This window comes from Lampris incognitus, chromosome 4 (assembly GCF_029633865.1).
Source record: "Lampris incognitus isolate fLamInc1 chromosome 4, fLamInc1.hap2, whole genome shotgun sequence".
NCBI lineage: Eukaryota > Metazoa > Chordata > Actinopteri > Lampriformes > Lampridae > Lampris > Lampris incognitus.
The window spans coordinates 66,561,027-66,587,647 of NC_079214.1; positions in this window are offsets into that span (position 1 = coordinate 66,561,027).

Genomic DNA, 26,621 nt, shown 5'->3' on the forward strand with positions numbered 1-26,621 from the left:
GGCATGGCTGGTGACTCAGCAGCATCAGTCTATAAGCTGGCATGGCTGGTGACTCAGCAGCGTCAGTCTCCATGCTGGCATGGCTGGTGACTCAGCAGCGTCAGTCTCCATGCTGGCATGGCTGGTGACTCAGCAGTGTCAGTCTCCATGCTGGCATGGCTGGTAGTTCAGCAGCATCAGTCTCCATGCTGGCATGGCTGGTGACTCAGCAGCGTCAGTCTCCATGCTGGCATGGCTGGTAGTTCAGCAGCATCAGTCTATAAGCTGGCATGGCTGGTGACTCAGCAGCGTCAGTCTCCATGCTGGCATGGCTGGTAGTTCAGCAGTGTCAGTCTCCATGCTGGCATGGCTGGTGGCTCAGCAGCATCAGTCTATAAACTGGCATGGCTGGTAGTTCAGCAGTGTCAGTCTCCATGCTGGCATGGCTGGTAGTTCAGCAGTGTCAGTCTCCATGCTGGCATGGCTGGTGGCTCAGCAGCATCAGTCTATAAACTGGCATGGCTGGTAGTTCAGCAGTGTCAGTCTCCATGCTGGCATGGCTGGTAGTTCAGCAGTGTCAGTCTCCATGCTGGCATGGCTGGTGGCTCAGCAGCATCAGTCTCCAGGTAGCTCAGCAGTATCAGTCTCCATGCTGGCATGGCTGGTAGTTCAGCAGTGTCAGTCTCCGTGCTGGCATGGCTGGTGGCTCAGCAGCATCAGTCTCCAGGTAGCTCAGCAGCGTCAGTCTCCATGCTGGCATGGCTGGTGGCTCAGCAGCATCAGTCTCCAGGTAGCTCAGCAGTATCAGTCTCCATGCTGGCATGGCTGGTAGTTCAGCAGCGTCAGTCTCCATGCTGGCATGGCTGGTGGCTCAGCAGCATCAGTCTCCAGGTAGCTCAGCAGTATCAGTCTCCATGCTGGCATGGCTGGTGGCTCAGCAGCATCAGTCTCCAGGTAGCTCAGCAGCGTCAGTCTCCATGCTGGCATGGCTGGTGGCTCAGCAGCATCAGTCTCCAGGTAGCTCAGCAGTGTCAGTCTCCATGCTGGCATGGCTGGTGGCTCAGCAGGCTTCTCATGCAGATAGTGGAGGGATTACTGCTGGTTTGATGCCTGGACACACATCTTCTCTGTCCAACACTACCACAGTGTCCATGAGAAAAGATACATGGCATGTGAGCCAGGACGCTGCTGATATCCATTATGCCAGGGTGGCTGATGTTCTATTACACACACACACACACACACACACACACACACACACACACAAGCACACACAAACGTGCACATGCACATGTACACATATATTAGTACACAACCACAAGCATACACACACAAGCACTCACTCACACACACTCCCTCTCTCTCTCTCTCTCTCTCTCTCTCTCTCTCTCTCTCTCTCTCTCTCTCTCTCTCTCTCTCTCTCTCTCTCTCTCTCTCTCTCTCTCTCTCTCTCTCTCTCTCTCTCTCGCTCTTTGGCTAATTGTCCAGGTCACCCTTGTGAGTGGTGTGGTGTGTTAACTCGTCCTCCATGGGGAGGATGATGGGGGGGTTTGTGTAATGACTCTAAAGAGCTCTGTACTGGCACGAGCTTGTGACATTTTGATGTTCATTGAGATCAAATCAATCATCAAGTCTTCATTTTGTGAATTTCATGTGCTAGCGGGCTAGCTAGCACATGAAACAGGGTGGACATCTCGTTACTGAGAGCGGGCTAGCTAGCACATGAAACAGGGTGGACATCTCGTTACTGAGAGCGGGCTAGCTAGCACATGAAACAGGGTGGACATCTCGTTACTGAGAGCGGGCTAGCTAGCACATGAAACAGGGGGGACATCTCGTTATTGAGAGTGGGCTAGCTAGCACATGACACAGGGGGGGACATCTCGTTATTGAGAGTGGGCTAGCTAGCACATGAAACAGGGGGGACATCTCGTTACTGAGAGCGGGCTAGCTAGCACATGAAACAGGGGGGACATCTCGTTACTGAGAGCGGGCTAGTAAGCACATGCAATGGGGGACAGATGAGTTGATGTGAGGTTGTACTCACAAGTCAGCGTGGAGCTCTTCTGTGATCACAACATGCGGAGCTCTACAGCTTGTTCTGGTCTCCCCTGTTCCCTCACTCTCCTACACACAGCACTCAAGGAAGTGTGTGTGTGTGTGTGCGTGTGTGTGTGTGTGTGTGTGTGTGTGTGTGTGTGTGTGTGTGTGCAGTGCACAGGGCGTGTGTGATGCATCAGTGCAGTAATACTGGGGTAGTAGTGATTGTAGTTAGTGCATGCTGCATGCTGCTTCTGCTTCCTACTCTCTAGTCTCAGCTCCTGCCGCTGGCTAGCCCTCTTTGCGGGGGTGAAAAGAGGAGCCGAGTGCATAAGTCTCCCCTGCCGGTACATAGCCTCTCTACCGCCAAGACTCCTTCAGTGCCTCCTCGTGACCACACATGGTAACTGGGTACCTTGCGGTCCCTGGCTAAACTGTAAGGGATCTCGGAGCTACAGTGGTCCCCAGAGGTCTAATGCACTGGCCCATTTGAAGTGGATATGCCCTGGCATTGACCAACCACTGTCCCACTGCCTTGTGGGTGAGTCTAGGACGACAAAGGCTAGGGGAGCACACCCCGAGAGAAAAGCAACGTGCATGGCGGCGCACGATAGGTGGTCCTCTGACAGACTGGAGCTCCGGCCGCCTCCTGCAGCTGTAGAAGAGTGCTGGTCATCTTGGGCCCCCCTTGCCACCGGAATCCAACCTCTCACAGTGAAGAAGTGCTGCTGGGACATGCGCACCCCCAGCGACACTGTAAATAATCTCTTTGCGCAGGTATCCACCTCTGCCTCGGTGAGACCAGCAACCAGAATATGGATCAAAGTCTGGCGGCGATGAGGTGTCTGGTGACGGGAGCAGGTATGAATGCACTGGAAGCTCCTAATCAGACCCCTGCACGCCAGCAGCACAGGGCTATTCATGGTCGCCAGCAGCTGGGCTTGAGTGGCAGCTGCTCTCGGCAGACCCGTGTGTGTCTGAGCAGCCCTATTTAGGAGCCACACTGCTCACCCCAACTGGGGAGGGACCTAGAAAGGGTGGCCTAAACATTTCCCACTCAAAACATCCTGGATAGGCTACTGCACCTGTCGGGACATTCCACTCTGCGGTCGAAATAAACAAAAGAAAATAATTCCCTTTAAACTGGCAACATGGACCATAAGATCTCTAGATCTCTACTGGACGTTAATGCCGAAAGACCTCAGCGAAGGACTGCACTCATTGCCGCGGAACTCAACTGCTACAATGTTGACATCGCTGCACTCAGCGAAACCAGGTTCCTGGATGAAGGCTCCCTGAAGTAGGACACCTATGCCTTCTTCTGGAAGGGATACCCTGCAGGAGGACAACGTCAGCATGGTGTGGGATTTGCAATAAAAAACAGCCTCCTACCAAGACTCACTGAAACACCGATTGGCATAAGTGAAAGGCTGATGTCGCTCAGGATCCCTCTGGCCAAGAAACGCTATGCCACCCTCCTAGGTGCCTATGCACCAACACTGCCATCAGAGGTTGACGTAAAGGACCGCTTCTATCAGTCACTAGACGAGGCTCTCCGTCGTATACCCAAGATGGACAAGATCTTTTTGCTGGGCGATTTCAATGCCAGAGTGGGGAAAGACAACAAGGTGTGGAGTGGTGTCATTGGTGGGCATGGCATTGGAAAAGTCAATGCTAACGGACTGCACCTCCTAAGCCTCTGTGCTGAGCATGGCTTGACCATCACAAACACCCTCTTCCAATTAAAAAATAAGCACAAAACATTCTGGATGCACCCATGCTCCAAACATTGGCACCTGTTGGACTACATCATTGTGAGACGCGCTGATATAAAAGACGTCTTACTCACTCGTGCAATGAGAGGTGCTGAGTGCTGGACAGATCACCGGCTCACCATGACCAGGCTCCAGGTGGAGGTACGCCCTGCTGTTTGTCTCCAGAGGTCAGGAAAGAAGAGGCTTGACTGTACCCGGCTAGAAAAGGCTGAGGTCCAAAACAATCTCCGCCTCTCTCTGGCTGAAAACCTGGAAGACATTGAGCTTCTCTTGAGCACAGATGATTCCATTGATAGGAAATGGTCTTCCGTGAGCTCCAGACTCTACAAGGCAGCGTCCCAATCCATCGGTTACAGGAGCAGAAAGCACCAGGACTGGTTCAATGACAACACAGGCACAATAACTTCCATACTCAAAGGCATGCATAAAGCACACAGTGCTGTCCTCAACAATCCCACATCAGCTACACTCTGGCAACAATGGCAAGCATCCAGGAGAGAGGTGCAGTCAAAATTGCGTGCCCTGCAGAATGAGCGGTGGATATCGAAGGCAAATGAAATACAATCCCATGCCGATAGAAATGATATGCACAACTTTTATGATGCAGTGAAAACCATCTACGGCCCAAGAAACTGCTCTGTCTCCCCCCTGAAGTCTGATGATGGTACCACCCTCATAAAGGATCAGAAACTCGTCACAAAAAGATGGGCAGAACAGTTTTGAGACTCTTTTGAACCAGCCCTCCCCAACAGATCCCTCGATCTTGGATGAACTACATGTCCGCCCCACCATCCAAGACCTTGACCTTCCACCAACCTTTGAAGAGGTTCATTGTGCAGTTGGATCGCTGAAAAATAACAAGACCCCTGGCCCTGACAGTATCCCTGCAGAGATTTTTAAACAGGGAGGCTACCTCTGCACCCGTGCACTTTTCCTGTTCATCTCTCACGTATGGAAGAACGAAACTGTCCCTCAGCAGTGGAGGGATGCTAACATCATCTCCATATATAAATGCAAAGGAGACAAGTCCCTCTATGGCAACAGCCGTGGCATTTCACTACTGGCTGTTGCTGGAAAAGTCCTGGCCAAACTCATGTTACACAGGCTGGTAAAAACCATCTCAGAGGAGCTGTTGCCTGAGTCACAGTGTGGGTTTAGGAGGAATAGGAGTACTGTGGACATGGTGTTCACAGCACGGCAACTCCAGGAGAAGTGTAGGGAGCAACACCAGGACCTCTTCGTAGCCTTCATCAACCTGTCAAAGGCTTTCGACACAGTCAACAGGGACATCCTATGGAACATCTTCCTGAAGTTTGGCTGTCCACGAAAGTTTGTCAACATCCTTCAAAGATTTCATGTGGGGATGACGACACGTGTGACCATTGGAGGCCAGGAATCCGAGCCCTTCAGGGTGTGCACAGGGGTACGTCAGGGGTGCATCCTCCTTGCTCCAGTTCTCTTTAACATATTCCTCCTGTGTGTGACACTGCTGCTCCACAAGGAAATCAGGAAGGACAGTGGGGTTACTGTGGACTTCAGACTAGATGGAAACCTATTTAACATCCGTAGGCTCCAAGCGGTCACAAAAATGACATCTGAGCACATCATCGAGTTACAGTACGCAGATGACTGTGCAGTTGTGGCCCACACACCCGAGGCACTACAAGCTACCCTTGCAGCTGCTACAAGGGCGTATGGTAGGCTGGGGCTCTCTATAAACGTGGCAAAGACTGAAGTAGTATGCCAGTGGGCATCTACTCCTCCATCTCATTCACCAACCTTCACCATCTCCGACAAACCACTTGCAACAGTGGAATCCTTCAAATACCTGGGCAGCTTCCTCTCTGACGACTGCAGCATCGACAGGGAGATGCAAAACCAGATTAAACAAGCGTCATCCTCTTTCGGCAGACTTAGGAGAAGGGTCTTTCAAAACAAAGACCTCAACCCCCACACCAAAATATCTGTCTACTTGGCAGTTGTCATCAAGACTCTCCTCTACAGCTGTGAGGCGTGGACCCTGTACAGCCAACACCTCAGGATGCTTGAGGCCTTCCACATCAGATGCCTACAACGCATCCTGGGGAGAACTTGGCGGGACCGAGTGCCCCATACTGAAATACACCGCAAGACCGACTGCATCAGCATGGAGGCCACCATCACCTGGCACCAACTTCGATGGCTCGGCCACGTCATCAGGATGCCAAAGGAGCGCTTACCGCGTAAAGTGCTGTATGGCCAGCTACATCTTGGCCGCCGCTTGGCAGGGGGCCAGAAAAACGGTACAAAGACCAGCTGAAGACCATCATAAGAAAGTGCAGCCTGAACCCGAGCCAGCTGGAGGACGCTGCCGCCCAACGCTCCATCTGGCGGCGGCTCTGTCAACAAGGGGTGCAAAACCTCGAGAAGGAAGGCGGTGATCGACGGACCAGGAGACGTCTGAAGAGACATGAAGCCAGTACCACACCTATACCCCCAGTCAGTACACCTACACCCCCAGTCAGTGCACCTACACCCCCAGTCAGTACACCTACACCCCCAGTCAGTACACCTACACCCCCAGTCAGTACACCTACGCCCCCAGTCAGTACACCTACACCCCCAGTCAGTACACCTACACCCCCAGTCAGTACACCTACACCCCCAAGTCAGTACACCTACACCCCCAAGTCAGTACACCTACACCCCCAGTCAGTACACCTACACCCCCAGTCAGTGCTCTCTCCTGTTCTGTCTGTGGCAGACAGTGTGGATGGCGGATTGGGCTTTACAGCCATAAGAAGAGTCACAAGTGACAGAGGCAGGATTGTCATCATCGGACACGACGGACAACCTAAAGCAAGCAAGTGTGTGTGTATCTGTGTCTGTGTGCTTGTGTGTATCTGCGTGTTTGTGTGTGTTTGTCTGCGTGTGTGTGTGTTTGTGTGTGTGTCTGCATGTGTTTGTGCGTGTGTCTGTGTGCGTGTGTTTTTCGGCCTTTGTTTGCGTGTGTGTGTGTTTGCGTGTGCATGTGTGTTCATGTGTGTGTGTGTGTGCGCGTGTGTGTCTGCATGTGTGTGTGTCTGTGCCTGTGTCTGTGCATGTGTGTGTGTGCATGAGTGTGTGCGTGTGTCTGCATCTGTGTGTGCCTGTGCCTGTGTCTGTGCATGTGTGTGTGTGCATGAGTGTGTGCGTGTGTCTGCATCTGTGTGTGTCTGTACCTGTGTGTCTGCATGTGTGTGTATCTGTGTGTGTGTGTGTGTGTGTGTGTGTCTGCATGTGTGTGTGTATGTCTGTGCATGAGTGTGTGTGTGCATGTGCGTGTGCGTGTGTGTGTATCTGTGTGTGTGTCTGTGCCTCTGTCTGTGCATGTGTGTGTGTGTGCATGAGTGTGTGCGTGTGTTTTTCCTCGTGTGTGTGTATCTGTGTGTGTGTGTGTATCCGTGTGTGTGTGCATGAGTGTGTGTGTGTGTGTGTGTGTGTGTGTCTGTTCCTGTGTCTGTGCTTGTGTGTGTGTGCATGAGTGTGTGTGCGTGTGTGTCTGTATGTGTGTGTGTATCTCTGTGTGTGTGTGTGTGTGCATGTGTGTGTGTGCATGAGTATGTATGTGTGCATGAGTGTGTGCATGAGTGTGTGTCTGTGTGTGCATGAGTGTGTGTGTTCATATGTGTGTGTATCTGTGTGTGTGTGTGTGTGCGTGAGTGTGTGTGTGTGTGTGTGAATGAGTGTGTGTATGCATGAGTGTGTGAGTGTGTGTGTCTGTGTGTTTGTGTGTGTGCATGAGTGTGTGTGTGTTGTGTTATCTTATACTTGATAGGGTGCAGAACATGGACACGTTTTAAATATTTATTCATCACACACAGTGTGTGTCTGTGTGTTTGTCTATCTTTCTGTTTCTCTGTTTGTCTCTCTGTCTATCATTTTGTCTGTCTGTCTGTCTGTCTGTCTGTCTGTCTGTCTGTCTGTCCGTCTATCATTTTGTCTGTCTGTCCGTCTATCATTTTGTCTGTCTCTGTCTGTCTGTCTGTCTGTCATTTTGTCTGTCTCTGTCTGTCTGTCTGTCTGTCTCTGTGTATGTCTGTGTCTTCTGTCTCTCTCAACGTGTTGACAGCTGGTAGGATCGGGGATGTCTGTCTGTCTGTCTCTGTGTATGTCTGTGTCTTCTGTCTCTCTCAACGTGTTGACAGCTGGTAGGATCGGGGATGTCTGTCTGTCTGTCTGTCTGTCTGTCTGTCTGTCTGTCTGTCTGTCTGTCTGTCTGTCTGTCTGTCTGTCTTCCGTGTGTGTGTGTCTGTCTCTCTCTCTCAGCATGTTGACTGCTGGTAGGATCGGGGGTCTCTGTCTGTCTGTCTTCCATGTGTGTGTGTCTGTCTCTCTCTCTCAGCATGTTGACTGTTGTTAGGATCTGGGGTCTCTGTCTGTCTGTCTTCCATGTGTGTGTGTCTGTCTCTCTCTCTCAGCATGTAGACTGTTGTTAGGATCTGGGGTCTCTGTCTGTCTGTCTTCCGTGTGTGTGTGTCTGTCTCTCTCTCTCAGCATGTAGACTGTTGTTAGGATCTGGGGTCTCTGTCTGTCTGTCTTCCGTGTGTGTGTGTCTGTCTCTCTCTCTCAGCATGTTGACTGTTGTTAGGATCTGGGGTCTCTGTCTGTCTGTCTTCCATGTGTGTGTGTCTGTCTCTCTCTCAGCATGTTGACTGCTGGTAGGATCGGGGGTCTCTGTCCGTCTGTCTTCCATGTGTGTGTGTCTGTCTCTCTCTCTCAGCATGTTGACTGCTGGTAGGATCGGGGGTCTCTGTCTGTCTGTCTTCCATGTGTGTGTGTCTGTCTCTCTCTCTCAGCATGTTGACTGTTGTTAGGATCTGGGGTCTCTGTCTGTCTGTCTTCCGTGTGTGTGTGTCTGTCTCTCTCTCTCAGCATGTTGACTGCTGGTAGGATCGGGGGTCTCTGTCTGTCTGTCTTCCGTGTGTGTGTGTCTGTCTCTCTCTCTCAGCATGTTGACTGTTGTTAGGATCTGGGGTCTCTGTCTGTCTGTCTTCCGTGTGTGTGTGTCTGTCTCTCTCTCTCAGCATGTTGACTGTTGTTAGGATCTGGGGTCTCTGTCTGTCTGTCTTCCGTGTGTGTGTGTCTGTCTCTCTCTCTCAGCATGTTGACTGTTGTTAGGATCTGGGGTCTCTGTCTGTCTGTCTTCCGTGTGTGTGTGTCTGTCTCTCTCTCAGCATGTAGACTGTTGTTGGGATCTGGGGTCTCTGTCTGTCTGTCTTCCGTGTGTGTGTGTCTGTCTCTCTCTCTCAGCATGTTGACTGCTGGTAGGATCGGGGGTCTCTGTCTGTCTGTCTTCCGTGTGTGTGTGTCTGTCTCTCTCTCTCAGCATGTTGACTGTTGTTAGGATCTGGGGTCTCTGTCTGTCTGTCTTCCGTGTGTGTGTGTCTGTCTCTCTCTCTCAGCATGTTGACTGCTGGTAGGATCGGGGGTCTCTGTCTGTCTGTCTTCCGTGTGTGTGTGTCTGTCTCTCTCTCTCAGCATGTTGACTGTTGTTAGGATCTGGGGTCTCTGTCTGTCTGTCTTCCGTGTGTGTGTGTCTGTCTCTCTCTCTCAGCATGTTGACTGTTGTTAGGATCTGGGGTCTCTGTCTGTCTGTCTTCCGTGTGTGTGTGTCTGTCTCTCTCTCAGCATGTAGACTGTTGTTAGGATCTGGGGTCTCTGTCTGTCTGTCTGTCTGTCTTCCGTGTGTGTGTGTCTGTCTCTCTCTCTCAGCATGTTGACTGTTGTTAGGATCTGGGGTCTCTGTCTGTCTGTCTTCCGTGTGTGTGTGTCTGTCTCTCTCTCTCAGCATGTTGACTGCTGGTAGGATCTGGGGTCTCTGTCTGTCTGTCTTCCGTGTGTGTGTGTCTGTCTCTCTCTCTCAGCATGTTGACTGTTGTTAGGATCTGGGGTCTCTGTCTGTCTGTCTTCCGTGTGTGTGTGTCTGTCTCTCTCTCTCAGCATGTTGACTGTTGTTAGGATCTGGGGTCTCTGTCTGTCTGTCTTCCGTGTGTGTGTGTCTGTCTCTCTCTCAGCATGTAGACTGTTGTTGGGATCTGGGGTCTCTGTCTGTCTGTCTTCCGTGTGTGTGTGTCTGTCTCTCTCTCAGCATGTAGACTGTTGTTAGGATCTGGGGTCTCTGTCTGTCTGTCTGTCTGTCTTCCGTGTGTGTGTGTCTGTCTCTCTCTCTCAGCATGTTGACTGTTGTTAGGATCTGGGGTCTCTGTCTGTCTGTCTTCCATGTGTGTGTGTCTGTCTCTCTCTCTCAGCATGTAGACTGCTGTTAGGATCTGGGGTCTCTGTCTGTCTGTCTTCCGTGTGTGTGTGTCTGTCTCTCTCTCTCAGCATGTTGACTGCTGGTAGGATCGGGGGTCTCTGTCTGTCCGTCTTCCATGTGTGTGTGTCTGTCTCTCTCTCTCAGCATGTTGACTGTTGTTAGGATCTGGGGTCTCTGTCTGTCTGTCTTCCGTGTGTGTGTGTCTGTCTCTCTCTCTCAGCATGTTGACTGCTGGTAGGATCTGGGGTCTCTGTCTGTCTGTCTTCCGTGTGTGTGTGTCTGTCTCTCTCTCTCAGCATGTTGACTGTTGTTAGGATCTGGGGTCTCTGTCTGTCTGTCTTCCGTGTGTGTGTGTCTGTCTCTCTCTCTCAGCATGTTGACTGTTGTTAGGATCTGGGGTCTCTGTCTGTCTGTCTTCCGTGTGTGTGTGTCTGTCTCTCTCTCAGCATGTAGACTGTTGTTGGGATCTGGGGTCTCTGTCTGTCTGTCTTCCGTGTGTGTGTGTCTGTCTCTCTCTCAGCATGTAGACTGTTGTTAGGATCTGGGGTCTCTGTCTGTCTGTCTGTCTGTCTTCCGTGTGTGTGTGTCTGTCTCTCTCTCTCAGCATGTTGACTGTTGTTAGGATCTGGGGTCTCTGTCTGTCTGTCTTCCATGTGTGTGTGTCTGTCTCTCTCTCTCAGCATGTAGACTGCTGTTAGGATCTGGGGTCTCTGTCTGTCTGTCTTCCGTGTGTGTGTGTCTGTCTCTCTCTCTCAGCATGTTGACTGCTGGTAGGATCGGGGGTCTCTGTCTGTCTGTCTTCCGTGTGTGTGTGTCTGTCTCTCTCTCTCAGCATGTTGACTGTTGTTAGGATCTGGGGTCTCTGTCTGTCTGTCTTCCGTGTGTGTGTGTCTGTCTCTCTCTCAGCATGTAGACTGTTGTTGGGATCTGGGGTCTCTGTCTGTCTGTCTTCCGTGTGTGTGTGTCTGTCTCTCTCTCTCAGCATGTTGACTGCTGGTAGGATCGGGGGTCTCTGTCTGTCTGTCTTCCGTGTGTGTGTGTCTGTCTCTCTCTCTCAGCATGTTGACTGTTGTTAGGATCTGGGGTCTCTGTCTGTCTGTCTTCCGTGTGTGTGTGTCTGTCTCTCTCTCTCAGCATGTTGACTGCTGGTAGGATCGGGGGTCTCTGTCTGTCTGTCTTCCGTGTGTGTGTGTCTGTCTCTCTCTCTCAGCATGTTGACTGTTGTTAGGATCTGGGGTCTCTGTCTGTCTGTCTTCCGTGTGTGTGTGTCTGTCTCTCTCTCTCAGCATGTAGACTGTTGTTAGGATCTGGGGTCTCTGTCTGTCTGTCTTCCGTGTGTGTGTGTCTGTCTCTCTCTCTCAGCATGTAGACTGTTGTTAGGATCGGGGGTCTCTGTCTGTCTGTCTGTCTGTCTTCCGTGTGTGTGTGTCTGTCTCTCTCTCTCAGCATGTTGACTGTTGTTAGGATCTGGGGTCTCTGTCTGTCTGTCTTCCGTGTGTGTGTGTCTGTCTCTCTCTCTCAGCATGTTGACTGCTGGTAGGATCTGGGGTCTCTGTCTGTCTGTCTTCCGTGTGTGTGTGTCTGTCTCTCTCTCTCAGCATGTTGACTGTTGTTAGGATCTGGGGTCTCTGTCTGTCTGTCTTCCGTGTGTGTGTGTCTGTCTCTCTCTCTCAGCATGTTGACTGTTGTTAGGATCTGGGGTCTCTGTCTGTCTGTCTTCCGTGTGTGTGTGTCTGTCTCTCTCTCAGCATGTAGACTGTTGTTGGGATCTGGGGTCTCTGTCTGTCTGTCTTCCGTGTGTGTGTGTCTGTCTCTCTCTCAGCATGTAGACTGTTGTTAGGATCTGGGGTCTCTGTCTGTCTGTCTGTCTGTCTTCCGTGTGTGTGTGTCTGTCTCTCTCTCTCAGCATGTTGACTGTTGTTAGGATCTGGGGTCTCTGTCTGTCTGTCTTCCATGTGTGTGTGTCTGTCTCTCTCTCTCAGCATGTAGACTGCTGTTAGGATCTGGGGTCTCTGTCTGTCTGTCTTCCGTGTGTGTGTGTCTGTCTCTCTCTCTCAGCATGTTGACTGCTGGTAGGATCGGGGGTCTCTGTCTGTCCGTCTTCCATGTGTGTGTGTCTGTCTCTCTCTCTCAGCATGTTGACTGTTGTTAGGATCTGGGGTCTCTGTCTGTCTGTCTTCCGTGTGTGTGTGTCTGTCTCTCTCTCTCAGCATGTTGACTGCTGGTAGGATCTGGGGTCTCTGTCTGTCTGTCTTCCGTGTGTGTGTGTCTGTCTCTCTCTCTCAGCATGTTGACTGTTGTTAGGATCTGGGGTCTCTGTCTGTCTGTCTTCCGTGTGTGTGTGTCTGTCTCTCTCTCTCAGCATGTTGACTGTTGTTAGGATCTGGGGTCTCTGTCTGTCTGTCTTCCGTGTGTGTGTGTCTGTCTCTCTCTCAGCATGTAGACTGTTGTTGGGATCTGGGGTCTCTGTCTGTCTGTCTTCCGTGTGTGTGTGTCTGTCTCTCTCTCAGCATGTAGACTGTTGTTAGGATCTGGGGTCTCTGTCTGTCTGTCTGTCTGTCTTCCGTGTGTGTGTGTCTGTCTCTCTCTCTCAGCATGTTGACTGTTGTTAGGATCTGGGGTCTCTGTCTGTCTGTCTTCCATGTGTGTGTGTCTGTCTCTCTCTCTCAGCATGTAGACTGCTGTTAGGATCTGGGGTCTCTGTCTGTCTGTCTTCCGTGTGTGTGTGTCTGTCTCTCTCTCTCAGCATGTTGACTGCTGGTAGGATCGGGGGTCTCTGTCTGTCCGTCTTCCATGTGTGTGTGTCTGTCTCTCTCTCTCAGCATGTTGACTGTTGTTAGGATCTGGGGTCTCTGTCTGTCTGTCTTCCATGTGTGTGTGTCTGTCTCTCTTTCAGCATGTTGACTGCTGTTAGGATCGGGGGTCTCTGTCTGTCTGTCTGTCTGTCTGTCTGTCTGTCTGTCTGTCTGTCTGTCTGTCCATGTGTGTGTGTGTCTGTCTCTCTCTCAGCGTGTGGACTGCTGTTAGGATCGGGGCTGTCTGTCTGTCTGTCTGTGTGTGTGTGTGTGTGTGTGTGTGTGTGTGTGTGTGTGTGTGTGTGTGTGTGTGTGTGTGTGTGTGTGTGTGTGTAGACTGTCGGTAGGATTGTGTGTGTGTGTGTGTGTCAGTGTGTAGACTGTCGGTAGGATTGTGTGTGTGTGTGTGTACGTGTGTGTGTGTGTGAGTGTCGGTGTGTGTCAGTGTGTAGACTGTCGGTTGGATTGTGTGTGTGTGTGTGTGTGTGTGTGTGTGTGTGTGTGTGTGTGTGTGTGTGTGTGTGTGTGTGAGTGAGTGTGTGTGTGGGTTTGTGTGTGTGTGTGAGAGAGAGAGCGAGAGACAGAGAGAGAGAGAGAGAGAGAGAGAGAGAGAGAGAGAGAGAGAGAGAGAGAGAGAGAGAGAGAGTGTGTTGCTGTTGTGTTGTTGTTTTACATGCTTTGGCAATATGTACAACAATGTATGTCATGCCAATAAAGCAACTATTGAATTGAGAGAGAGAGAGTGTATGTGTGTCTGTGTGGTGTGTGTGTGTTTGTGTATGTGTGTGCGTGTGTGTGTGCGTGTGTGTGTGTGTGTGTTGTGTGTATGTGTGTGTGTGTGTGTGTGTGTGCGTGTGCGTGCGTGCGTGTGTGTGTGTGTGTGTGTGTGTGTGTGTGTGTGTGTGTGTGTGTGTGTGTGTGTGTGTGTGTGTGTGAACAGAGCAGCTATCAGGTAGCATCAACTTTCCAACATCAGCATGTTGAAGCCAGGAGTGTGAAACAGCCCGATGACGAGGAGCCACAGCAGGGGGGGAGAGGAGAGGAGGAGCAGAGACACGGAGAGGAGAGGAGGAGCAGACACACGGAGAGGAGAGCAGGAGCAGACACACGGAGAGGAGAGGAGGAGCAGACACACGGAGAGGAGAGGAGATGCATAGACAGGAAGGGAGAGGAGGTGCAGACACACGGAGAGGAGAGGAGATGCATAGACAGGAAGGGAGAGGAGGTGCAGAGACACGGAGAGGAGAGGAGGAGCAGACACACGGAGAGGAGAGGAGATGCATAGACAGGAAGGGAGAGGAGGTGCAGACACACGGAGAGGAGAGGAGGAGCAGACACACAGAGAGGAGAGGAGATGCATAGACAGGAAGGGAGAGGAGGTGCAAAGACACGGAGAGGAGAGGAGATGCATAGACAGGAAGGGAGCGGAGGAGCAGAGACACGGACAGGAGAGGAGGAGCAGACACAAGGAGAGGAGAGGAGATGCATAGACAGGAAGGGAGAGGAGGTGCAAAGACACGGAGAGGAGAGGAGGAGCAGACACACGGAGAAGAGAGGAGGAGCAGACACACGGAGAGGAGAGGAGATGCATAGACAGGAAGGGAGAGGAGGTGCAAAGACACGGAGTGGAGAGGAGGTGCAGAGACACGGAGAGGAGAGGAGATGCATAGACAGGAAGGGAGAGGAGGTGCAAAGACACGGAGAGGAGAGGAGCTGCAGAGACACGGAGAGGAGAGGAGATGCATAGACAGGAAGGGAGAGGAGGTGCAAAGACACGGAGAGGAGAGGTGAGAAGTAGGAAGGAGAGGAATGTGTAGCATTAAAAAAGGAGAGGAGTTGAGGGGGAAGTAGGAAGGAGGGGGAAGTAGGAAGGAGGGGGAAGTAGGTGCAGAGCAGGAATCCAGCGGGGAGGAAGTGAAGTGAGGAGGTTTAGTAGCATGTAAGGGGGGAGTTCATCTGTTAACCCCCCGCCTGCACACTCTCCCCCATGATAACAGGTTCCCATGGTGCCCCTCTGTCTGACCAACACACACACAAGCATGCACACACACACAAAGAGAGGCAGGGGGAGAGAGGGAGGGAGGGAGGGAGGGAGGGAGAGTGCCGGGACAAGCTGGCTCATGCTATCTGTACTGTTGTATTTAACTGGCCTGTGGCCACACGCTCTACAGCTGTACACAATAAGACATTCTGCAATCACACACACGAATGTGCTCATTCCCACCCACACACACGCACACACCCCCCATACACACACACAACCACACACACCACACACACACACCACACACACATACACACACACACCACACACACACACACACACCACACACACATACACACACACCACACAGAGACACACACACACACCACACACACACACACACACTGTAAGATAATGGAGGTGAGTGTGGTGTTGGTTTTAATGGAGGAGCAGAGGCACCTTCCCTGTTGACTCCTGTGCTAATGAACTCCAGTGTTAACGAAGCCTTCCTCGGATGTTAAGGGAGTCTTCCTCGGATGTTAAGGAAGTCTTCCTCGGATGTTAAGGAAGCCTTCCTCGGATGTTAAGGGAGCCTTCCTCGGATGTTAAGGAAGCCTTCCTCGGATGTTAAGGAAGCCTTCCTCGGATGTTAAGGAAGCCTTCCTCGGATGTTAAGGAAGCCTTCCTCGGATGTTAAGGAAGTCTTCCTCGGAGGTTAAGGAACTCTTCCTCGGATGTTAAGGAAGTCTTCCTCGGATGTTAAGGAAGTCTTCCTCGGATGTTAAGGAAGTCTTCCTCGGATGTTAAGGAAGCCTTCCTCGGATGTTAAGGAAGCCTTCCTCGGATGTTAAGGAAGTCTTCCTCGGATGTTAACGAAGCCTTCCTCGGATGTTAAGGGAGTCTTCCTCGGATGTTAAGGAAGTCTTCCTCGGATGTTAAGGAAGCCTTCCTCGGATGTTAAGGAAGCCTTCCTCGGATGTTAAGGAAGTCTTCCTCGGATGTTAAGGAAGTCTTCCTCGGATGTTAAGGAAGCCTTCCTCGGATGTTAAGGAAGTCTTCCTCGGATGTTAAGGAAGCCTTCCTCGGATGTTAAGGAAGTCTTCCTCGGATGTTAAGGAAGCCTTCCTCGGATGTTAAGGAAGCCTTCCTCGGATGTTAAGGAAGCCTTCCTCGGATTTTAAGGAAGTCTTCCTCGGATGTTAAGGGAGTCTTCCTCGGACGGGGAAGCCTGTTCAGCTGTGGCTGAGCGTTAGACTGTGTTTGGTCGGAGAGCTGCGTTGCGGTTCTGACAGGAATGTCGTGGGGTCGAGAGCAGCAGCTGTCACGCTGGTTTAATGAAGGACTGCGCCGGGCACGGGAGCAGGCGGTACCGGTCATAAAGCTCCTGCATATTTCTGTGCAAGTCAACCACTGCCGAGAATCCGGCCAACCAAAAGTCCTCCTCCGTAGCCTTGCTGACCTCCTCCCACACCTGAGTTTTGCTACCGCGGCCACTGAAGCCGCAGGCCTTCTGGCCTCCCAGTACCTGTCTGCTGCTTCAGGAGACCCCTGGGCACAAATAAGCCTGAAAGGCCTCCTTCTTCAGCCTTACGGCTTCCCTCACCGCCGGTGTCCTCCAGCTGCCACCTCAACAGGCACCGATGACCTTATGACCTTATCAGAATGTGACTAGTAAATATCAGAATGTGACTTGTAAATATCAGCATGACTAGTAAATATCAGAATGCGACTAGTCAATATCAGAATGTGACTAGTAAATATCAGCATGACTAGTAAATATCAGAATGCGACTAGTAAATATCAGAATGCGACTAGTAAATATCAGAATGTGACTAGTAAATATCAGAATGCGACTAGTAAATATCAGCATGACTAGTAAATATCAGAACGCGACTAGTAAATATCAGCATGACTAGTAAATATCAGAATGCGACTAGTAAATATCTGAATGCGACTAGTAAATATCAGAATGTGACTAGTAAGGTGTCCTCCAGCTGCCACCTCAACAGGCACCGATGACCTTGTCAACTTATCAGAATGTAACTAGTAAATATCAGAATGTGAGAAGTAAATATCAGCATGACTAGTAAATATCCGAATGTGACTAGTAAATATCAGAATGTAACTGGTAAATATCAGAATGTGAGAAGTAAATACCAGCATGACTAGTAAATATCAGAATGTGACTAGTAAATATCAGAATGTAACTAGTAAATATCAGAATGTGAGAAGTAAATATCAGCATGACTAGTAAATATCAGAATGACTAGTAAATATCAGAATGCGACTAGTTAATGTCAGAATATGACTAGTAAATAACTGGCGGCCTGTCCAGGGTGTCTCCCCGCCTGCCGCCCAGTGACTGCTGGGATAGGCTCCAGTATTCCGCGACCCCGATTGGGATAAGCGGCTTGGATAATGGATGGATGGATGGATGGATGGACTAGTAGATATCAGAATGTGACCGCTTAATTTCACAATATTAACTAGTAAATACCTTACTATGACTAGTGAATACCAGAATGTGACTAGTAAATGTCATAATAAGACTGGTAAATGTAATATGATGGGTAAATAGCAGTAGGGGCTACTGAGTGGTGCTGATTAAGACAAAGTGAATGACTGGCTCCGCCCACTCCTCAGATTTCTCCATGTAAACCACAGGAGTGGACTGGCTGTAAACCACTTTCTTCTGAAGGCCTGTGAACATGTCAGACGTATCCACTGTTTCTGTGTGAAGGGCTTCGTCTTGCTTGCCTTGATTTAGTGATTTTGACTGACATGGGTGAATGGTGGAGGTCATCGGTGAACGCTGGAGGTCATCGGTGAACGGTAGAGGTCATCGGTGAACGCTGGAGGTCATCGGTGAACGCTGGACGTCATCGGTGAACACTGGAGGTCATCGTTTAACGGTAGAGGTCATCGGTGAACGCTGGAGGTCATCGGTGAATGCTGGAGGTCATCATTGAACCGTAGAGGTCTTCATCGAACGGTAGAGGTCATCGGTGAACGCTGGAGGTCATCGGTGAACGCTGGAGGTCATCGTTGAATGGTAGAGGTCATCGGTGAACGCTGGAGGTCATCATTGAACGGTAGAGGTCATCGGTGAATGCTGGAGGTCATCGGTGAACGGTAGAGGTCATCATTGAACGGTAGAGGTCATCGGTGAACGCTGGAGGTCATCATTGAACGGTAGAGGTCTTCATTGAACGGTAGAGGTCATCGGTGAACGCTGGAGGTCATCGTTGAATGGTAGAGGTCATCGGTGAACGCTGGAGGTCATCATTGAACGGTAGAGGTCTTCATTGAGCGGTAGAGGTCATCGGTGAACGCTGGAGGTCATCGTTGAATGGTAGAGGTCATCGGTGAACGCTGGAGGTCATCGGTGAACGCTGGAGGTCATCATTGAACGGTAGAGGTCATCGGTGAACGGTAGAGGTCATCGGTGAAGGGTAGAGGTCATCATTGAACGGTAGAGGTCATCGGTGAACGCTGGAGGTCATCGGTGAACGGTAGAGGTCATCGCTCTGACTTGGATAGTCAGTCGGATTATTATCGTTCCCTGACGATGAGTCAGTCGAGGACACGGAGGAAGACTCAGGTTTACTGGAAACAGGTTTCAGCAGACTTCGGTCAACAGTCTCGGCAGCTATTGAGACTGAAAAACAACATATCCAGCTGACTGCACACAAGCGCACACACGCGTGCACACACACACACACACAAAACAATTTTATTTAAATCTACAAATCAAATTATTACACAGAATCTTAAAGTATAATGAAGGTGGGTCTCTCTCTCTCTCCTCTCTCTCTCTCTCTCTCTCTCTCTCTCTCTCTCTCTCTCTCTCTCTCTCTGCCCCTCTCCCGCCCTCTCTCTGTCTCCCTCTCTCTCACTTAGACAAACATGTCTCCTTGCTCTCAGCCGAGGCTCTCGATGTGAAAATGATAGTTTGCTCGCCGCCTGTTTACCGTCAGTCAGGCTAGGAATAGACGGCCGTCTATTTGGAGCCGTGGACTGTATTTATGTTACATGTATACAACATGGAGGGCCCGCCAACGCTCATTTAGGACCTGCGGTTCACATAGTCATTTTCTGGCTCCTGGGTTCGGTTCTAGAAGTCCAATATTTCAGTGAAGCCTGAGTTCAGCGAGGGCAGGGCTGTCCCTCTCAAAATCCATCTGACATTTATTTTTCAGGTGCGAGAGTCGCCCACAGGGCGGCCATTGCAGCGAAATCAAATCTGAAAAGAGGACAAGAAAATGTGGCACATATGACATCATATATGATGTCATATGTGCCAAAGGAAGGAAATATTATTTAATGTGTAATTAATGTGCATATCATTATACAATGTGTGTGTGTATGCGTGTGTGTGCGTGCGTGCGCTATCCAATATTGCCGCACTCTCTGAAACCCGATGGGCTGGCCAAGGGCAGCTGAAAGAGGAGAAGGGTGGTTACCCTTTCTTCCTGAAAGGAAAAGTAGCCGATGAGCCGAGGATCCACGGTGTCAGCTTTGCCATGAAAAACAGCCTCATTTGCCACCTTACTTTACATAATGAGTGAGAAATGCTTCGGACAACTCGACATCAGCTTCAAAACTAGAAGTGGAGGGACCGTTAATGACGGAATCAATTACCCTAAAGAGAACTTTAGGATTGTGGTTATTTCTTGTTATTAGTTCACCGTGGTGGCACGGTGGTGTAGTTGTTAGCACTGTCGCCTCACAGCAAGAAGGTCCTGGGTTCAAACCCCAGGGTTGTCCAACCTGGGGGGGGGGGTCATCCCAGGTCGTCCTCTGTGTGGAGTTTGTATGTTCTCCCCGTGTCTGCAGTGGGTTTCCCCCACCATCAGAAAGACATGCATGTTAGGGTTAATACTCCTGTCTGTGCCCCTGAGCAAGGCATGACAAGACGAAATGGAGTCGGTCCCCAGGCGCTGCATGGCGGCTGCCCACTGCTCCTCGCTACACAGGTAGGATGGGTTAAATGCGGAGTGTAATTTCCCCACAGGGATCAATATAGTATATCAAAATCAAATATCAGACCTTGCTGAGCTACTTCTGAGCATCAAGAACACCCGATAACAATACCACTGGCACTTGTAAATAACCAAAGTGTCACTGTCATCAGTGCATAAGCTCCAACACTTGACTTATAAGATGAAGTAAAGGAGACCTTCTATGCCACCTGGACAATGTTCTCACCCCAAGTGCCCAAGGAGGATAAATTAATCCTGCTTGGAGATTTCAGTGCCAGAATGAGATGAAATTACAACTTGTAGAGAGGCATAATTGGCAAGGAAGGAGTTAGAAAAACAAACTCCAATGGTATCCTGCTGTTAAAACATGCTCAGAACCCAGCCTAACCATCACCAACACACACTTCTGCCAGGAGAACAAAGTTAAAACAACCTGGAGGCACCCTCGCTCTAACATTTGGCACCTCATTGACTACATTATCGTCCATCAAAGAGACCGACGAGAGGTGCTTAACGCCAGAGTGATGATCAGTACAACTAACTGCTGGACTGACCACTGCCTTATCAGCTCCACTCTTTCCATTCAACTTCATCGGAAAAGAAGGGTGCAGAGAAGGCAGAGCCACCCAAAGTTCAACATTGAACAACTCACTGATACCTCCTCGTCAACAGTTGCAGGCCATGCTCAGTACATCGATGCCCAAGCAGTATCCAGATGACATTGAAAGCCACTGGGATATGCTCAGGACTGCAATCACTGGCACCTGAAAAACCACTCTTGGGCATAAGAGGAAAAACCACCAAGATTGGTTTGATGAGAATGACTTGGAAATCCAATGGTTAATCAACATCAAGAGGCAAGTCTTTACCACCTGGAAGAATGACATCAACTGCCAAAGTAAACAAGCTGCCCATGCAAGAGCAAAGTCTGCTGTCCAAAGCCAGGTCAGGGAATTGAAGAACCAGTCGTGGACAAAGAAGGCCCTTGAGATCCAGCACCTTGCAGATGCTGGGGATACCAGAGGCTTTTTTGACACTACTAAAGCAATATATGGTCCTAGCCACTGCTGTCTAATCCCTCTTTGCTCCAAAGATGGGCACACACTGCTAACAGACAATGAGTCAATCAAAGAGAGGTGGAAAGAGCACTACCAGGACCTTTTAAACCAGGACTCTAGCCCTGAGGTGGATGTTCTCCAGCAACTCCCTCAATAACCCAAAGAAAAGGACATGGCAGCACCACCTAGTCTAAAAGAAGTCCGGGATGCCATCAGGAAGATGTAAATCAACAAGGCTGCTGGTCCTGATGGAATACTGTTAGAAGTACCGAGGGAAGGTGGACCTACACTGCTCAGACATACCCATGCCCTGCTACTTAAAATATGGGAAAAAGAGGCAATCCCTGCACAATTTAGGGATGCACTCATTGTTTGTCTTTAAGAAAGGGGACGAAGCTGAGTGCGGAAGCTACCATGGCATTCCCCTGCTCTCCACCACAGGGAAAGCTCTAGCTAGGGTCTTTGCCAACACACTCCTCCCAATATCAGGAAATTCTGCCAGAATCCTAGAGCGGTTTTCGTCCTAACAGAGGCACCGTGGACATGCTTTTTACTGCTTGCCAACTACAAGAAAAGGCCCAGGAACAGAATCAACCATTGTACATGGCCTTTGTTGACTTAACTAAAGGCTTTGATGCCATAAACCGCCAAGCCATGTGGCTAGTTCTGTCAAAAATAGACTACCCTGACAAATATATCAGAGTACTACAACAACTACATGACAATATGTCGGTTAGAGTACTCAGCTGTTGTGGAGACGAGACAAGAGTCCTTCAAAGTCCACACAGCAGTTAAACAGGGCTGTGTCATTGCCCCAACCCGGTTCGCTCTCTTCATTGCCACCATCCTCCACCTCACGGGTCTCAATCTGCCTCAGGGGGTCGAACTCAATGTACAGAACTGATGGAAATGTTCTGAATATTAACGTACGCCGATGACAATGCCTTGGTGTCCCTCATAGAAGAACTACAGAGCATACTGGACACCTTTGCGAAGGCATACAAGCAGCTTGGCCTGGCTGGCATTAACATAAAAAAGGCCGATATCCTCTACCAACCCCCACCCAACAGAAGTATGTCTGCTCTGCCCCATCCATCTCTGTAGACAACACCAGACTCGATGACGTGGAACAGTTCCCATAACTTGGCAGCCTTCTCCTCCAAAGCCAACATTGACATCGAAATACAGCTTGATGCAGCTGGGCCTTCTCAAGATTCAGAAAAAGGGTTTTTGAAAACCGTGACCTTCAGACCAGAACAAAAATTCTGGTGTTAAAAGCAGTAGTGCTGCCCACCCTACTGTATGGGTCAGAAACATAGACCAAATACTATAGCAGGTATCTGAAGGCACTGAAGGCATACCAACAGTGATGTCTCAGGAAGATCCTTAAGATCAGCTGGGAGGATGAGTGCACCAACCTCAGTGTTGTCGAGGAGGCCAATATGCCTACTATAACTGCCACCATTGCACAACATCAGCTGAGATGGACTGGCCATGTCCTCTGCATGTCTGACTCTCGCCTCCCAAAACAAGTCTTCTACTCTCAGCTCGTGACAGGATGCCATGCCCTAGGAAGACAAAAGAAGCGATATAAAGATAACATCAAGGCCCACATCAGAAGGTTTGGCATCGACCTTAACACTTGGGACCAAGCAGCAAATAACAGGGAGGCCTGGAGACTGGCTGTCCGTGAGGGTGCTGCACACTACAACCATGACCTCACCGTGCTGTTGAAAACAAGCACAGACACAGAAAGGAGCGAGTTACCAGAAAGGCCCAAACCACATCCTCAACCACTCCTTCACACCCTTGCCCACATTTCCCCAAAATATGTGGCTCCAGGATAGGCCTCTACGCCCACCTGAAGACCCAGAAGGACCCAGAAGGAGGACAGTCATACTCGACCCCGAGTGACTGCTGATGATGATGGTGTGTGTGTGTGAGAGAGAGAGCGAGAGAGCGAGAGAGAGCGAGAGAGAGCACGCATAACTGTAACAAGTCATGGGTGAGACAGCAGAGAAAAAAAGTCGAAATATCTCACAGAAGAGAGAAGGACACACGAAAAGAGGAAAGAGGACGTCCAAACATCTTTATCCTGGAAATTAATTTCTGGGTGACTTGAGATTTGTTTGAGAAAATGCTGGGAATAGAAAATCATTCTCATACAAAATCCTGGGAAAAGGACATTGTCTCACTCAAAAAAAAAAATGTTGGCACACAGTGACTAGAGTTTCTGTGTCAGGCGAAGCAGAACTAAACTGATTGTGAGATGAAGTTTGATGTTTCCTGATTACTTTTTTCTGAGTGGCTACTGTTAATTTTAAGGTGTTCTGTTAATGTTAGAGCTGGGTGTGATTCCTCATTCATCCACTGACAGTTAAGCAACATTATTTACTACCACCATGACACCCGGACACAGGCCAGGTGGCGAGCCTGTAAGTGTGTGTGTGTGTGAGGGGGGGCTCCAGGACTCTACTGTTGACACACTCCAGTCAAACCTGATCAGGATTTTACACCTGACTTAGCAGAATTCTCAGGATGAGTATCTGCCATTGAGACCAGTATGTCTTCCACTTCGGTGTGAGAAAATGGTGGTGCAAATTCACGTTGGCAGCAGCCTCACCCAGTACTGGTGTGGGAGGATGGCGGCGTGAACTTAAGTTTGCGGCAGCCTCCCCCAGTGCCGTCCATGCAGTGTCTTTGTCCGCGTCTAGCTTTGTTTTGTCTTCGTTTGATGGCTGGCGCTGGATCAGCTGGGCGAGCTTGGTCTGCTGTGTCTTGTGGGCCTAGGGACCATGGTCCTTCCTGGAGCTGCACCCGAGGAGGAAACACCGAGGGCGGTCTGACAGGACGCAGTAGCGGGGCAAGCTAAGCTAACTGCTTGCCCATGCAGACCGGCAGTTCTGATAACACTGAGGGCGGTCTGGCGTCGGCTAGCGTTAACTGTATTTTTGGTACCGTCGTGTGGAGTGTGGGGGGAGGTGTGTCGACGATGTCTGGGAGAGCTGGCGTTGGATTGGCTGGGGAGCTTGGTGTGCCGTGTCCGGTGGGCCCAAGGACCACGGCCCTGCTCGGACCTGCACCCGAAGAGGAAACACCGAGGGCGGTCTGACAGGGCGTGGAAGCGGGGCAGGCTAAGCTAACTGCTAGCCCATGCAGACGGGCAGTTCCGACAGTCATCCTGCGTTTGTTCTCTTGGACAGTGATTTTTTTTTTTTTGTAGTTTGATATATGGGCTCTTGTAACTTTTGCATATGTGTTTTTGTGTTTGTGTTGCACTGCTGTGGGCTGGGGGGAAACAATATTTCTTTTCACTTCATGTGCGCAAGTGAATGAAATGAAATGACAAAGTGTTCCTGATTATCGTGCTGGGTATCTGCCAGTATCAGCGCTTGTGGATTTTGTCTGGGCTACTCTCCGCTCATCTGTGACAGATGACCCGGTCTAAGAAGTCTGTGAAGGCATTTTACCCCGCTGTCACAGCTGCGGTTAATGTACCATTGATCAGTGTAATGCTATGCTGTAACTTTCCCAGCGAATCCCTGTTTAGTTATGTGTTCTGTTCATGGTTGTGATCTATGTAAACCCCACTGGGTTGTACTGAATCTGGGATGGAAATGAAGGAAGGTAAACTGATCAGTAGTACCACTGAACAAGTCACATTTCATTGCAAATCACATGGCTAGTCGTGACTTTAGTCATCTTGTATCTATATAGGTAAGATTGAGAGAAATTAAAGCGCTGTGGTTGACTGTGTCACTGCTGGGTTGCTTCAATCCCGTATCTCGGCCCTCAGCCATTTCATTCTCCTGTGTCCCAGCCCGAGGCCGGCGTGGTCCGACTGGTTTGACTGGGCAGGCTGCAGGTGTGAATGTGAAGCAGGGCGAGGCTGAAACAGCCCGGCTCACCCTCAACCTCTCCTGAAGGGATAAAGGTTAAACCAGCCCACGCAGGCCGGTCTGTAGATCAGTCAGACCAAAGACGGTCTCTTACACAGATTGGACAGCCAAACAGCCAGTCACCTCCCTGGCTGCTGATTGGCCGAGGCCTTCCTGTCCATCACATCCTCTCAGGCAGACTGAGGCTTACGTTTAGCCACATGCTTCATACATGACTTACATAACAACCAACCGATCTGACAGGGTTCAGCAAGGAGAGCGAGAGAGAGAGCGAGAGAGAGGGAGAGGGAGCGTGCGCGAACAGGGTGAAGTCCAAACTGGGCCCATTAAACAGTACTTATCAGAGCAGACTTTAAACCAGCGTGTGTGTAAAAGCAGCCAGGTTTCCAGTCCAGATACGGATCAGTCCTAGGGGAGGGGCTGGCCCCGGGCCCATCCTTAACCTGCAGGGGACCGGCTCAGGGCTCGCAGCGCCGAGATAATCCGCAAAACACTCTGTCATCTTTGTGTCTCTTCTGACAGCAGGACTGTGATTTCTGCTAAACTTGTAAAGCGGTCGGTCTGTTTGGATGCTTATTATGGCGACACATCTGGATGTGAAGCGTCTGATCAGAGGCTTCACATCTGGATGTGAAGAGTGTGATCAGAGGCTTCACATCTGGATGTGAAGAGTGTGATCAGTTTTCGGTGGGTTTGTTTTTACCCACAACAGCCAAGTCCTCCGTCCCGTCGTTGGGTTTGAGGAATTAATAGGGATGATTTCTACCACCACCTTCATTTGTGCTGCAGAAAGGTGTCATGTGTGCTACACATAGGGTGTGTGTGCAGGAGCGCCCTGTCTGGACAACCTGAAGGTAGACTGAAGAGCAGCGGAGAAGGTTGTTGACTGAGGCCGCTGACAGATAAACTGAGACCTTGTCGCTTCATCACAGTTGTGTGTCTGCCAACTGAACTTTGACCTGCAAGCAGATCTGCACCATGACAACCACCCTGTTACTCACCCCTGCTGTGTGTGTGTGCTTCTGTGTGTGTGTGTTTGTATGTATGTGTAAGTGCGTGCGTGTGTGTTTGGGTGTGTAAGTGTGCGTGTGTGTGTGTGCGTGTGTGTGTGTGTGTGTGATAGAGTGTGTGTCTGTAAGGGTGTGTGGTTGTATGTTAGAGATAGTGTGTGTGTGTGTGTGTGTATGTGTGTGTGAAAGAGATAATGTGTGCGTGTGTTCGTGTGTGTGTGATAAAGAGAGTGTGTGTCTGTAAAGGTGTGTGGTTGTGTGTTAGAGATAGTGTGTGTGTGTGTGTGTGTGTGTGTGTGTGTAATAGGGAACTTAGATAAAGTCAGGATGCAGATAGTGAACTCTCTAAACTGAGAATGAACACACAACACAGACACAGATGGACACACCTGCGCCTCACCAGTTCCTCCTGCTGAGCTGCAGTGGAAGTGACAGCGGAGTCCCTGCACCCTGCTCCTCATGTGGTTACGACACCTCCTCGGGGTGCACACGGAGGGCAGAAGGGACGCGGCAACACAACACGTTGTGTGTGTCAGCGTGTCAGAACCACACGTTATCTGGTGCCGTGTGGGCTCTTGTGGGTCCTGCAGAATCGGGGAAGTGTGTTTACCGAGGCGGCGTGTGTGTGGTGTGTGTGTGTGTGTGTGTGTGTGTGTGTGTGTGTGTGTGCGCAGCAGAGATTGGTCAGGCCTGGCCGCCTGGGTAAATACCGGATAACGGGTATTGTGTGGAACCCTCCGGACCCGGTCGTGCTCCGCCGAAGACCAGAATTCGCCGCGACACGGAAAGCTCTCCGCTCCCCGCCGGGCCGCCGGAGGAGCC